Consider the following 12,854-nt stretch of genomic DNA (forward strand, 5'->3'; position numbering starts at 1 on the left):
TGATCATTAGCTGGCTTAATCATCTGAATTTGCCACTTGCTAAGTACTTCTCCTCATTTAAATGCGTAGCTTTGTGGTTATAAGTCATTGGGGATTGTCGTCTGTATTTGGTTCAAGGAAAATAGTCCATAGTGATAGGCATAAGGAGCAAGGAACATTTCCTCAACAGCATTTTCCCCATGCCATAGAACTGTTCTCTATTGAAGATGTGCATATTAGAAATATATATGCCATGCCACTATGATATAGTAGAGCTTCCTTTCTTCTTGAAGATGTGACATTGCTACTACCTTCCAATGATTGTGGGGCAGTTTTCATCAGCAGCCCCTGGGATGCTGTGTTACTATTGAGATGTTTCCAGTTTATCCTACACGAATAACTGATTTGGGGGGACTTCTCAAGTATCTCTTATACTTGTTTCACATTTTCATGCTCTACTTCCAGTCTTTGAGAATATAAGACAGTTGTGGTTTTTTGTTGTTTTTTTGGGGGGAGGGGTGAGGGGGGGAGTCTTGGGGGGGAAAACCAGAGAAAGCTGAGAACCTCATTTAATCCCAAGAGATAAGGCCACAAGCACAGGCCTGTGCTGTCAAAGACATAATAAGAGCCAGCAGCTGTCCAGGAAGCTTTAATTTAGTACATGTATTTTCTGATGATCGCTACTTGAAAACTCATTCATTTCTGTGGGTAGTCTGCTGCACTGCAAATCTGACATATTGCTTATGTTGAGTTCTTTCATCAAAAGGATGCACGTCTTCTCACTGCTTACAAGATTACAGTTTGATATAGTGTGTGCGAGTGACACTATGCCTATGTGAGAATCTCTTCAAGGGTGAAGCCTTAACTCTTAGTCGTTGAATGGAAAATGTGTCTTTGGCAGGTTGATTTTGTTTAGAAATTAGTCCTTTTCATACTGCATTTAATTGTAGTTTCCTTTCTCCATATTCAGTGAATCTACTTTGCTGCCTCCCCTATAAAATCCAAATATCTGATGTTTTTATCTTGTGAACTTTTGATACTGGTATTGTACCTTTAAAAGAAAGCAATAATAGTTTAACCACATATTTCTTTTTCTTTTTCTTTCTTTTTTTTTTTACTTTTTTTATTTTTTATTTTACATTTCCATTCTGAGAGAAAAAGGAGTTCAAAGAAAAGTCTCTAAAATTACCAGTCTGCCAAGAGAGTAACCTGCCTCTGTTTGCTGAGGTGTGCCAGATATCAAACTCCAGACTATCTCAGGGTTTGGGGTTTTATTTGAAGGTGAAATTAAAGATGGAAATTTGAGTGTAAAATGTTTTTATAATCATTAAATATATAGCATGTTTTTAAAGTATTTTAAAATGCTGATCCAACTCAAACCTCAAATTATGCCTGAATTCTTCTGAGTTCCGTTGGTTTTACTTGACCTACACATCCATGTGATTAATTTTGTGCTTATTTTCCTAGTATTTCCAGCTATTGTCTGGACAGTCATTTATACTTAACACATGCTTTTAACTGCTCTGGGGTAAGGTACATACAAACCTTTTTCTGTCATGCACTTTGATTCATATTCTCTGTGAGTAGAAAAGCACTTTTTGAGGAAAGATGGGATTCTTCTGTTTGCAGGAGTCGGAAATCAAAAAGAATAATTTGAAACTTGAATTTAAATCCTGATCTCTTAACAGCATTGCTGCTCTGGCCTGCTTTGCTGCTCTTCCTCAGACCTGATTTGTATGGGGAAAAAATGGATATGAAGATTGATATATATGAACATTATAATTCTTTTCTGTCTGTAAAGACAGCTACAAGCTTGTCAGTTATGCTTAGTGATGCTGGTGGTGCTCATTGTGCAAATATCTTCTCAGTACAAGTTTGGAGGCAGTCACTGAAATGCCATCAGTTGACAAAAATTTGGATGTGGCTTCTCTGTCACTTAAACTACTGTGAATAAGAGAAACCTCCAGAAAAGTTAGCTGAGGGCAGCTCTTATTCATGGGAGGAATTGCTCTGAGTTGGGCATGGCTACTACATACATAATGGGTGTGCCATTGTGATCAGCAAAGCTAGTGCAGACTCAGACATAGAAGTATTGAGACCTACCATTTCTCTAGTATCACTGGTTAACTTTGAAGGGTTGATTATTAAACCATGACACTCAACCTGTTTATGACAACACTTATCTGAAAACATCTTCAAAAGTTTTTTGACATTCTGAACTCAATTACCATGCTTATCATGTAACTCTCACTAACTACTATAAAATTCAGTGGTGTGAAGCTAATACATCCAGTCAGCAAGTCTTCTGTTAGGAGCAGGGTGAGTTTTCTGTTCTTGTTTTATAGTTCATATGTTTGTTTTTAGGTCAAGACAGTGTGAAACCTTAAAAAAAGAGAAAAAAATTCCACCACTTAAATAAAAATCAACCTTAAAATGATAAACACTGGTAAACAAAGCTGAGGGTAATTCATGGTTTAAACAAAAATAAGCCTACCAGTAAACACTTGCTTAGATTTCTGCGTGCATGGATCTCTATGGACATACTGTTCCAAGCAAGCTGAAGTTCTGGACTGCTTCAGCAGAAAGGAAGTTCACTGGGCAAAACCAAAGATTCCAGAGCTAAAAACAAATTTGGCAGTAAAAAAAGTGTTTGATATTGCATGAGCAATATCAGGCCTGTGTTTATTAAGTGTGGCTTGTATAGACTTTCATGGTAAAAGTAAGCATAAATATCAACCTGAAAATAAAAGCCAGAAAGTGTGAAGGCCAAAAGGCTGGAATTATGGCTGAGTAGGAACACTGTGACGTGCACTCACAAGAACTGTGTTGGCAGGAAATAGTCGAACAGAGAAGGGTGGGGAAAAAAAAATACAACAATCAGGTGGCCAAATATTTTCTAAGGAAGAAGTTGGCAGGAAAACACTTGTATTTTGTGCTTCTTTTTTTTTTTTTTTTTTTTTTTTCCCACCCTAAAGAAAGAGAACAGTTATCAACATTTTGTTTTACTTCAAAAACAAGCAGTTTGGCTGGCAGCCATAGGTAGCCCTGCTGTGACAAAACATTTATGTGGCTGATACTAATACTTTATGGTTACCATCAGTCAAGAAGCACTCTGTGGAAGGTTAACACAGAAATTGTTTTATTTCTCGTGTGCTTCAGTTATTTTAAACACTTTTTTCCTGAAACAAAAGTAGAAAGCAATCATGTTTCCCATAACATATAAAATAAACAAGTGAAAACAGATGATACAGATAAAAGAAAAAAGCAAAGGATAAAGAAAATACAAAACAACTGCTGGAAATTTAGTTATATGAAACATCCTCAGTCTTAAATCTAAATTTTTCTGTTCTTATGTGCAGTTTTCTAAAACTGGATGTTCAGTGTTGTTTCAGTTTGTTTCTCCATTGCTTGGTCCCCTGTCCAGTTCATCATCTTGCCTTGGACTTACGCACAGTACTTCAGTGGACGTTTGGTTTCATAACCAATGTCAATATTCGTTTAGAATCACAAAGTTCATTTATCACTTGTTCTAACTCTGTCCTCCAAAATGTATTGGGGTGTAAACTTACTGGTATGTTTGTTTATATATATATATGGGTTTTTTTTGTTTGTTTTTTTTTGTTTTTAAGCCAGCTGAATTATCTTGGAAAGGGGAACATTGTTTTCTTCTATGATTACAAAGTTACCAGAAATAATCGTCCTCTAATTCAGGATTTTCTTTGTTTATTCATGTTGCAGACAGATTCTTTTGTCTTCATGAAGACTATAATCATAGACTCACAAAGTCATCATAAAATGGCTTGGGTTGGAAGGCACCTCAAGGATCATCAACCCCAGGCTAGGTTGCCTGCTGCTAAATCTAGTACTAGATGGGCCCAGGGCCCCATCCAACCTGGCCTTAAGCACCTCATGAGTGGGGCATCCAGAACCTCTCTGGGCAGCCTGTTCCAGCACATAACCACTTTCTTTGTAAAAAAACTTCCCTCAACATCTAATCTACGGTTCCCCTTCTTTAGTTTTAAACTATTCCCTCTTGTCCTGTTGTTACCTACCCTTGTAAAAAGTTGATTTCTCTTATGTTAATAAATTGCTTTTAAATATTTGAAGGCCACAATGAGGTCTTCCTGCAGCCTTTTCCAGGCTGAATGAGCCCAATTCCTTCAGCCTGTCTTCATAGGAGAGGTGCTCCAGCCCTTGGATCATCCTCATGGCCCTCCACACTGGGAGCCCTAGACCTGGGTGCAGTACTACCGGTGGGGTCTTACGAGGGCATGATAGAGAGGGACTGTCACCTCTCTGCTGCTGCTGGCCATCCCTCTTCTGATGGAGCCCAGGATACCATTGGCTTTCCAGTCTGTAAAAGCACACTGCTTGCTTATATTGTTTTTCTTCATAATCCAACAGAACTTCCAATTACTACTTTTACAAGGCCCTAGAATGGATCAACATTCACTTCACTGTAACTGCTAGCTGAAAAAAGCTTTTAGATAAGTTTCCTAATGGAAAGAAACAATGCATGTTTTTTTGCTAGCAGAAAATCTCTTCAATCTCTTTCTTAATAAATCTTCATTAGGGTTCTTCTCAGCACAAGAAATGAGGAGACTAGATTGTAATACAGTCTTGCAGTTTCATGACCACGTGATATGCCATATCACAAATACAGAGGTTAAATAGAAATCACATTTGTACTGGCAAGTATTTTACCAGAATAATTTGTCTCACTGATGTATCAGTAAATGGGAATTTTTCATCAGATATTCTTTATTTTCCCTTTAAACATGTCCAAGTGGAGTAGGAAAAATAGGTTAATTTCATACATTTCACAAATTAATCTTAGCTGATATATTTTCCAAATATATTTTCTAAGTGCATTTTCTGAATGTTTTTACTGTTGTACTGGTTAAGGTTCTGACATAAAAGTTACTTGCAGAATTTCAGTTTGTGAGGTAACTTAAATTTCCTTCTTGGCAAGTAAAACAAACATTTATACAATTACGTAATTGTACTGCTGGTAGATACTACGAGTTATGTAGAAGGTGCTGTGAGATTCAGAATCTTAAGCTGCTGGGTCGGGTTTAGCCTCCTCTGACCTGGGAGGAAATTTGTGTGGGATGAGGTAAGGGAACATTCAACCTTTCTATTTTGGTCTGATTTCAGAGGAGATGCACAACTTCTCACCAAGCACATAACGCTGTCTGCACCACCCCTAAATGAGATTTTGTCTTTCACTTTGCAGCAGGCTTCAGGGCCCAACTCTAGCAGTGTAATCCTCAAGCACTGTGTCTCTGGTTCCTTGCTTCATGTAGCATTGATGCAGTTTACAGTTGCTGTCTTACTGAGAGGAGCTTTCTCTGTACCAGCCTGCCTGTGCTCCCATAGCCTCTTGCTGGGGCCACAATGTTGAAGCTTCCCTCTCTCAACACTGCCATGACAGCAGGAGGATGAAGAGCATCACTTCTCTAGAGGCTGCTCTCTTTGCTTGAGTAGCAAATCTCAACCTGCAGTAGAAGAGACTCAGAAAACTTGAAATCCCTTCTTAAGTCACTGTGTAGTCTGTAATACAGTTAGAAAAGCTGATCCCAGTGATTTAGTTGACTTGAACTAAATATGTAAATTAAAACTTCTTGATGCAGACATATGCATGATACCTGTGAGGAGGCACTAAGTCCTATTTTACAAGAAAAATTAAGAAACTATGTTATATTCCTGCTGCCCTTAGGAAAAAAAAAAATAAAAATGCTACAGGCAGGCTATAATCCCTTGAATTATGACGAGTCTAGGCTGGAAACTTCATCATAGTTCCAAGAGGTGTCATCTTAGGTAACAGTGGTTTCTTTCCAAGACACTTGTTCTGGGTAGAGTTGCTTTTTATAAGTGATTCAGATTAATGTCTCAAAGTCTGGAGGAATTGACAGGCATGACCGAGGGCAACTGTTTTAATGTTGCTTTACCCTCTGTTGTTTTGGGCAGTGCAGCTCTCATTGCTATCACCAAATTTTTGGTCTAAGTGTCACAAGGATGATATTATTCTTTACAAAGTAGGAATAGAGGTTATGTCACAGAGTGGATGTTCTGCTACTGTGTGTAGGTTTTGGGAGTCTTTGTCCTTAACCTGTTCTTGATACAGTACTTACAGGATTATTTTACTGTAAATTAGAATAAATGAGTGGAAATTAATTTGTGATTTAAAGCAGCTGAGGTCCCCACCAGTGGCAAAGGTCCTGTTCACTTCAAAGACAACAGGATTAAACCTCCTCTTAGGAACATGCAGCATATTTCAGTAAGTACACATTACATAACATGTCCCACATTTCTTTCTCTTTTTAGTATACCAGTATTATCAAAATTATCTTCACTTTAATCATTAGAGCTGCTCATCTTTTTATGTGAAAATAAATTATCCTCTGCTGCCCTTCCTGCACAGAAACATATTTGAATCAGAATAAGCATATACATGATTGGCTCAGGGTAGGGAGTGTCAGCTAATGGGAGCTTTGCTAGTGCAAAAGTATGAAACCAGGATTTGTCTCTGTACTCAGTGGATTGCAATGCTGTGTGGTAGTGTCACTTGCCAAAAAAGATTTCCACTTTAGTACGTGCATAGCTCCTTTGAATGTCAATGGAAACTGCACGCATTCATTATAGGGAGACCTACAGACAAATCACATATATATTAAATCGTACAGCCTATCATACCTTATCTACTTCTGAAAATACTTTTGCTGGAAAAGTAGCACTTTCTAGAAAGCAGCTATGCAACTGGCAAAGACAGCACACCTCTAAACTCCTACTTAAGATTGTCCCTGACTTCAGTGAGACTGTTTTCAGAAAGCATTTAAAATCAAGCTGTCTGAAATGCATGCAGCCACGAAACAAAGAGTCTGATTTTAAGACATGATGAGCATTTATGTATATTGTTGGTTTTGGTCCTAAACACTTCTGAAAAGTAAGTCATTTTTATTTGAACATGAATTTAGTGACTTAACTTATTCAGGACTGTAAATATAGAAGTTAGGTTATTTTTAGAATTCACAATGCAATACAAGGCTAAAGGACTTTTGATGTTACTGTTTACAAAACCACAAAAATAGGCCAGCATTTATCAGGAATCATCAAATAGCCTTTCTTCTTATTCATTATGTGACATTAATAGAGAAGACTGAAATAAGTAAAATGTTGGTTAAAAGCTGGCTGTAGATGGTTCTCAGGGAACTTAATCTATATCCAGTGGTCTATTTTCTCAAGTGAACAGATCTGTTGAAGGTTTGTCCTCTGAACAGTGAATTTCCTTTAAAGCAAGGGTTTGGTATTGATTGTACGCAGAAAGTAAGTTTCATACTTGGTCTCCAAAGAGAGATAAGTTTCTATGAATTTACATTCTTCTTGTGGAAGAGTCTGACTCTGACTTCTTCTCAAGGTGTCTGTGTAATTGCACAGACCTAGTATGGAATCAAAAATGAGATGCAGATCCCATTTTTGGAGTTACAGGTCTCTGAACTTGTTTTCCACTCAGTGCTTTTATTATCAAAGAAACTTAAAAATTCTTGATTTTATTTGTGTCAGTTTTGCTGTAGAAAAGACATGCGCTTGCCTACTACCATAGCTGTCCCCATATGATGATGAAAACTTTAGTTCAGAAACTAAAGCACAACTTGAAAAAGAATCATCACTGTCATCATTGTAAGAACAATATCAATTAGATTTCTTATGTAAGATCTTTTTTTTTTTTTTTTTTTTTTTTTTTGCATTCAGTGGTGCAAATCCTTGTCAACCATCTTAAATGAGTGTAAAATTGTACTGATGATGGCAGTGGTCTGCTTTGTGACATTCCCAGTGTTTGGGCATTTTCTAGTGATCCAAGTAACTTATTAGTTACAAAACCACACAACAAGCATTTTTCAGTAACTGTCATTTCATCTTTCTTTTTATTCAGGATGTGACATTAACTGGGCAGACTAAAATAATGAGGTAAAGGCTATAACAGTTAACTGGCAAAGTTAATAGGAGTACTTCATGGCTGAAATGTACAGAGCACATAATCAATCTGTTATTCCTTTTCTTTTTAAGTTAATGCAAAAGATCTGCATTAGAAATACCATTTTGTTGTTACCATATCATCAAGATGTGTCATGATCTTATCTTTCAAAAGTTTTATTATTGAATCTTGTTGCCGTACATAACCTCATTACATGAGAATGAAAACCATATGATTAATTTAAGCAAGTGTGAATTTTAAAACTGTAACACATCACAGCTGAGGAAGTGTTAATGTGTTATACCCATTTGACCACTGTGGAATACAAAATATTACAGTAGTGTTTGTGCATCTGGTGTATAATTGTTTTGGGGAAAAATTGTAAATTTATTATTCACTCTGCATTTCTTCCAATTTTTCCTTTATCTGTTACTAGTCATGGACAAAAGATTGTCAAGGGAGCAGACTGACATACAAAGTCTATATTTTGCAGTATTTATGAAAGGTGTTAGGTTGGAAACTATGCTTATCAAGTATTAACACCAGGCTTGGAAGTAACATTTCCTGCATCAATACATCCAGATTACAGCATCCTCAAACTACCCCTTTAATTTTTTTATGAACACCACCTGATCTTTATGAACAGCACCTCATCACTCTCTGAGTGAAAATTTTCCCCCTGACATCTAATCTAAATCTCCCCTCTTTTAGTTTAAAACCATTCCTGCCAACCATCTACTTACCGACTGCCTACCCGTGTACCTACCTACCCTCCTGTTTATATGTTCTCTTTAAGTATTGGAAGACTGCAGTGCAGTTTTTAGATTGCTTCTTCAATTGATTTGGAGTTTCCTTGTGTCCATGATGTGTCACGGCTTGAACCACTGATTGATCACATGGGGGAAAGGACCAGTTAGCCCTGGAAGCACAGGTAAAGGCAATTCAGCTGTGTGACCAGAAGGGGTAGAGCCTGACTGCACCTTCTTAGGTGGCATTTAAGGGCTAACTTCCACTGGGGAAGGTTCTCTAGTTGGAGATCCCTCCCTGGTGGAGCTTTCCTCTGTGAACCTGGAATCTCATGATTTGGGTGAGCAATCCTCTTCCTTTTTAGTACTTTTCTGTTGTGCTGGTCCTTCTGTCATCACACCTCTGTTGTAACACCTTTGTAAAAAAACAAAAAGACAAGACACCTTGGTTGGTGTCTGGTGATCTCCTCTAACTTTACCATGTCTTCTTTATCAAAGTAGAGTCCTTGTCAGTAAGAGCCTATAGGTTATTAGCTTTATGTGAATTGTGTACCATTGCCCTCTATTGGACAGCACTAGGCTTTGTTCAAGTGCTGTTAATCTTGCTGTTCAGAGCCTGGAAGTTGGTCTCTGAAAGACCACACTAAATATTTTTTTTCAGGAATGACAGTGATTTTTGAAAAAGATAAATAATTTGTTAGAACTTGCGTGCTTTAAGATCCTTCCTTTCCTATTAACGAAGATTAAATTGCACCAGAAGTAAAGTTTTGCTAACTACTTGACGTGTCACTTCTCATGGGTACTGACTTAGTAATTGTCCCAGCCTGAATTTTGTGTCAGATACATATGTGTTTTCATCAGCTAAGGAAACAGAAATAGTTACAGCCAGTCCCAATCAAACCACACAGTTTTGGAAACTAAAGAAATGGTAGTATTCTGTAAGAAAGGTTGAAGTGTTTAGTGATAAATTGACTGTATTTTCACAGAAAATAAATGAAATTTACCAGGAAGATAATTTACTGCAGCAACATAAGGGTCTGATTGGTTATTTGTATTCCAAGGTGCTTAAAGAGTGCTAGCCCACTCAGCTATTTCATGAAAGAGGATTTAAAAAAACAAATCTTTGATTTTATTTTCTTATTGTCGTGGTTTGATCGGGGCACAGAGTCTCCAGTGGCGCAAAGAGGCATAGCAAGTCTTTTCAGAGTACTTATCAGAGTACTTGTTGATGAAGTCTTTTGCCAAGAGCTTGTGCAGGACCACGTGTCTGCACAGGATCTGGCATCAAGTGTTCCACAGACCACCGCTCCCTAAAAAAGCATGGGAGCGTACCACATCCTGCAGTCTCATAAAGTAGTATCTATCTGCTTCTCTGTAACACTTTATTTCTTTCAATTTTTTTCCTCTTCCTCTCTACCTGTCTCAGATCTGTGTTCTGTGAGCCTTTTGTGTACATTACAGTACAGTTCCTTTTTTCAGCTAAGTGTACTTTTTTAGGAAATATATATGCTTTGTCAAAAAAATATACTGCGTTTCATACACACTATAGTGTCTGAAAGAAAGATCATGATTAATGGCAAATATTAAAAGGAGGAGAAAATAATTAATACTGAACTAAGATGCAAATGGTCAAATTAATATCTGGAAGAATACACTCTGCCTTGGAGCTGCCCTTACTGTAGTTGTGAACTTAGTCCTAAATCACTTTGATTATCTCCACCCTCTGGTACGTGGGTTATGGCAGAGCATTCAAAGGAGTAGAAACTATGACAAAGGTCACAAGAAAAAATAAAGCTATTGTTGATAGTGTTTGAATGTTACCCATCTACCAGCTGTCATCCAACCCTGTACTTCTATTGCTATTCATTTGAACTTAAATACAGAGCAGTCATTTCCAACTCTGCTAATACACATCTGGAATACAGTGGTCTGTATATAATTCTGCCAGGGCAAATAGCAGCTTACTAAAGAGCCATCTCTTTCTGAGTTCCTTCCTCTGAGAAACCTACTTGTCATTTTTGAAAAAGTATCTGCCTGGAGCTCAAGTTCTATTAAAATAACAAACATTCATGAATGGATTATCTAGTTTGCTGGTGATCCATATCACAAGTACAAAACTATCCAATCAGACCTCTGCAAACCAAGAAGAGTTTGGAGTGGTATGACTGTGTATTTAGAATTCTAGGTCTTCCTTCCTATAATAGCTTCAACCTTTGATAAAAAATCTTTTACATGCTAAATATTTCACAGTATTTGTACTTCAGATAGATCTGTATATTCAGAAGGAGATGTGCAGACACCTTTCTTCCTGCACTCTTCACACTGATAGTAGCTCTTTAATTCTCAGCTGTCCAAACAGACTGTTGACTTAGTGCCCAATCTACCTAATTTAGCCATGTATTTGTGGATGAATTGCTTTCTGAGTATGCTTCTTCACAATGATTATACAGGATATTGACACAGTAGCTTGAGCCTGAACTGAGATCCCAACTGAGATAACTACATATTTCTGTACACTGAAAACAGAGCAGATTCCTAACAGAAGATGATGTTAGGAAAACTGATTAATGCTCCTTACTACCTTGAAACAATAGGCTTCAAAACACTGGAACTGCTGACATCTGTTAGTGGTTGTGAATCCAAGACCTGTTTTAGTTTGTAGTCCTGAACTTTTCTCTACAGGTGAAATTGTCACCCTGCTGACAGCAGTGGTAAAACAGTAAAGCTCCCATTGTCTTAGCTGGAATCAGGACTTTGTTCCATGTAGTTAGAAGATTTTTGTTGCTTTATTATCTTGTTTTTGAGGTTTCTATGAGCTGTGGTTTTCACATGACATGCTTACTCAATAGCTAAATTTATTCCTGTCTGTATTTGTTTTGTTGTGCATCTTTTAATATCTACTGGGGCCTCATTGCCTTTCTTGTAGTGGGGGCCCCAAATCTGGACACAGTACTCAAAGTGTGGCCTCACCACTGCTGAGTACAAGGGAATGATCACCTCCCTGGTCCTGCTGGCTACACTATTTCTGATACAAGCCAGGATGCTGTTTGCCTTTTCAGTCAGTTGGGCACACTGATGGCCCGCATGCATGTTGCTGGCTTATATACACCCTGCTGAGTCATTAAAGGCAGTGCAGAACCTTGGATGATGCCTGAAGTCACAGTTTTGAATCTTTCTCCAAGCCCTGTAACTCTGGCATTGTACAACATCACAGTAAAGATGCCAGAGTGAAAAGGTAAGTTGATAAATAACACTGCTATTCTCTTACTACTCCAATTGGACTGCTACAAATCCATGGGACCGGTTGAAATCCACCTGAGAGTGCTGAGGGAACTGGCGGAGGTGATAGCTGAGCCGCTTTCCATCATCTATTAGCACTCCTTCTTGACTGGTAAGGTCTCAGAAGACTCAAGGCTTGCCAGTGTGATTCTCATTTGCAAGAAAGGTTGTAAGGAGGATTCTGGTAACTACAGGCCTGTCAGCCTGACCTTGGTGCCAGGGAAGGTTATGGAACAAATTGTCTTGAGGGAGATCACGTGGCATATGCGGGATGATTGGGGGATCAGGCCAAGCCAGCATGGGTTCATGAAGGGCAGGTCCTGCTTGACCAACCTGACCTCCTTCTATGATCTAGTGACCCATCTGGTGGATGAGGGAAAGGCTGTTGATGTAGTCTACCTAGACTTCAGCAAAGCCTTTGACACTGTCTCCCACAGTATTCTCCTGCAGAAGCTGGCAGCCCATGGCTTGGATGGGTACACTCTTGGCTGGGTAAGGAGCTGGCTGGAGGGCCGGGCTCAGAGAGTGGTGGTAAACAGAGTTAAATCCAGCTGGCGACCGGTCACGAGTGGTGCTCCCCAGGGGTCAGTGCTGGGGCCTGTCCAATATCTTTATTGATGACCTGGATGAGGGCATCGAGTGCACCCTCAGTAAGTACGCAGATGACACCAAGTTGGCTGTGAGTGTGGATCTGCCTGGGGGTAGCGAGTGCCTACAGAGGGATCTGGACAGGCTGGATCGCTGGGCTGAAGCCACTGGGATGAGGTTTTCAAGTTTTATCATTTCCAAGTTTTACGTGCAGTCACTTTTATAGAGGGCAAGAGCCTTCTTGCTTTACCAATGTAAAAACTGCTCAGTGATTCATCAGGCCTATT

The sequence above is a fragment of the Coturnix japonica genome, chromosome 4, assembly GCF_001577835.2.
Source record: "Coturnix japonica isolate 7356 chromosome 4, Coturnix japonica 2.1, whole genome shotgun sequence".
Lineage (NCBI taxonomy): Eukaryota > Metazoa > Chordata > Aves > Galliformes > Phasianidae > Coturnix > Coturnix japonica.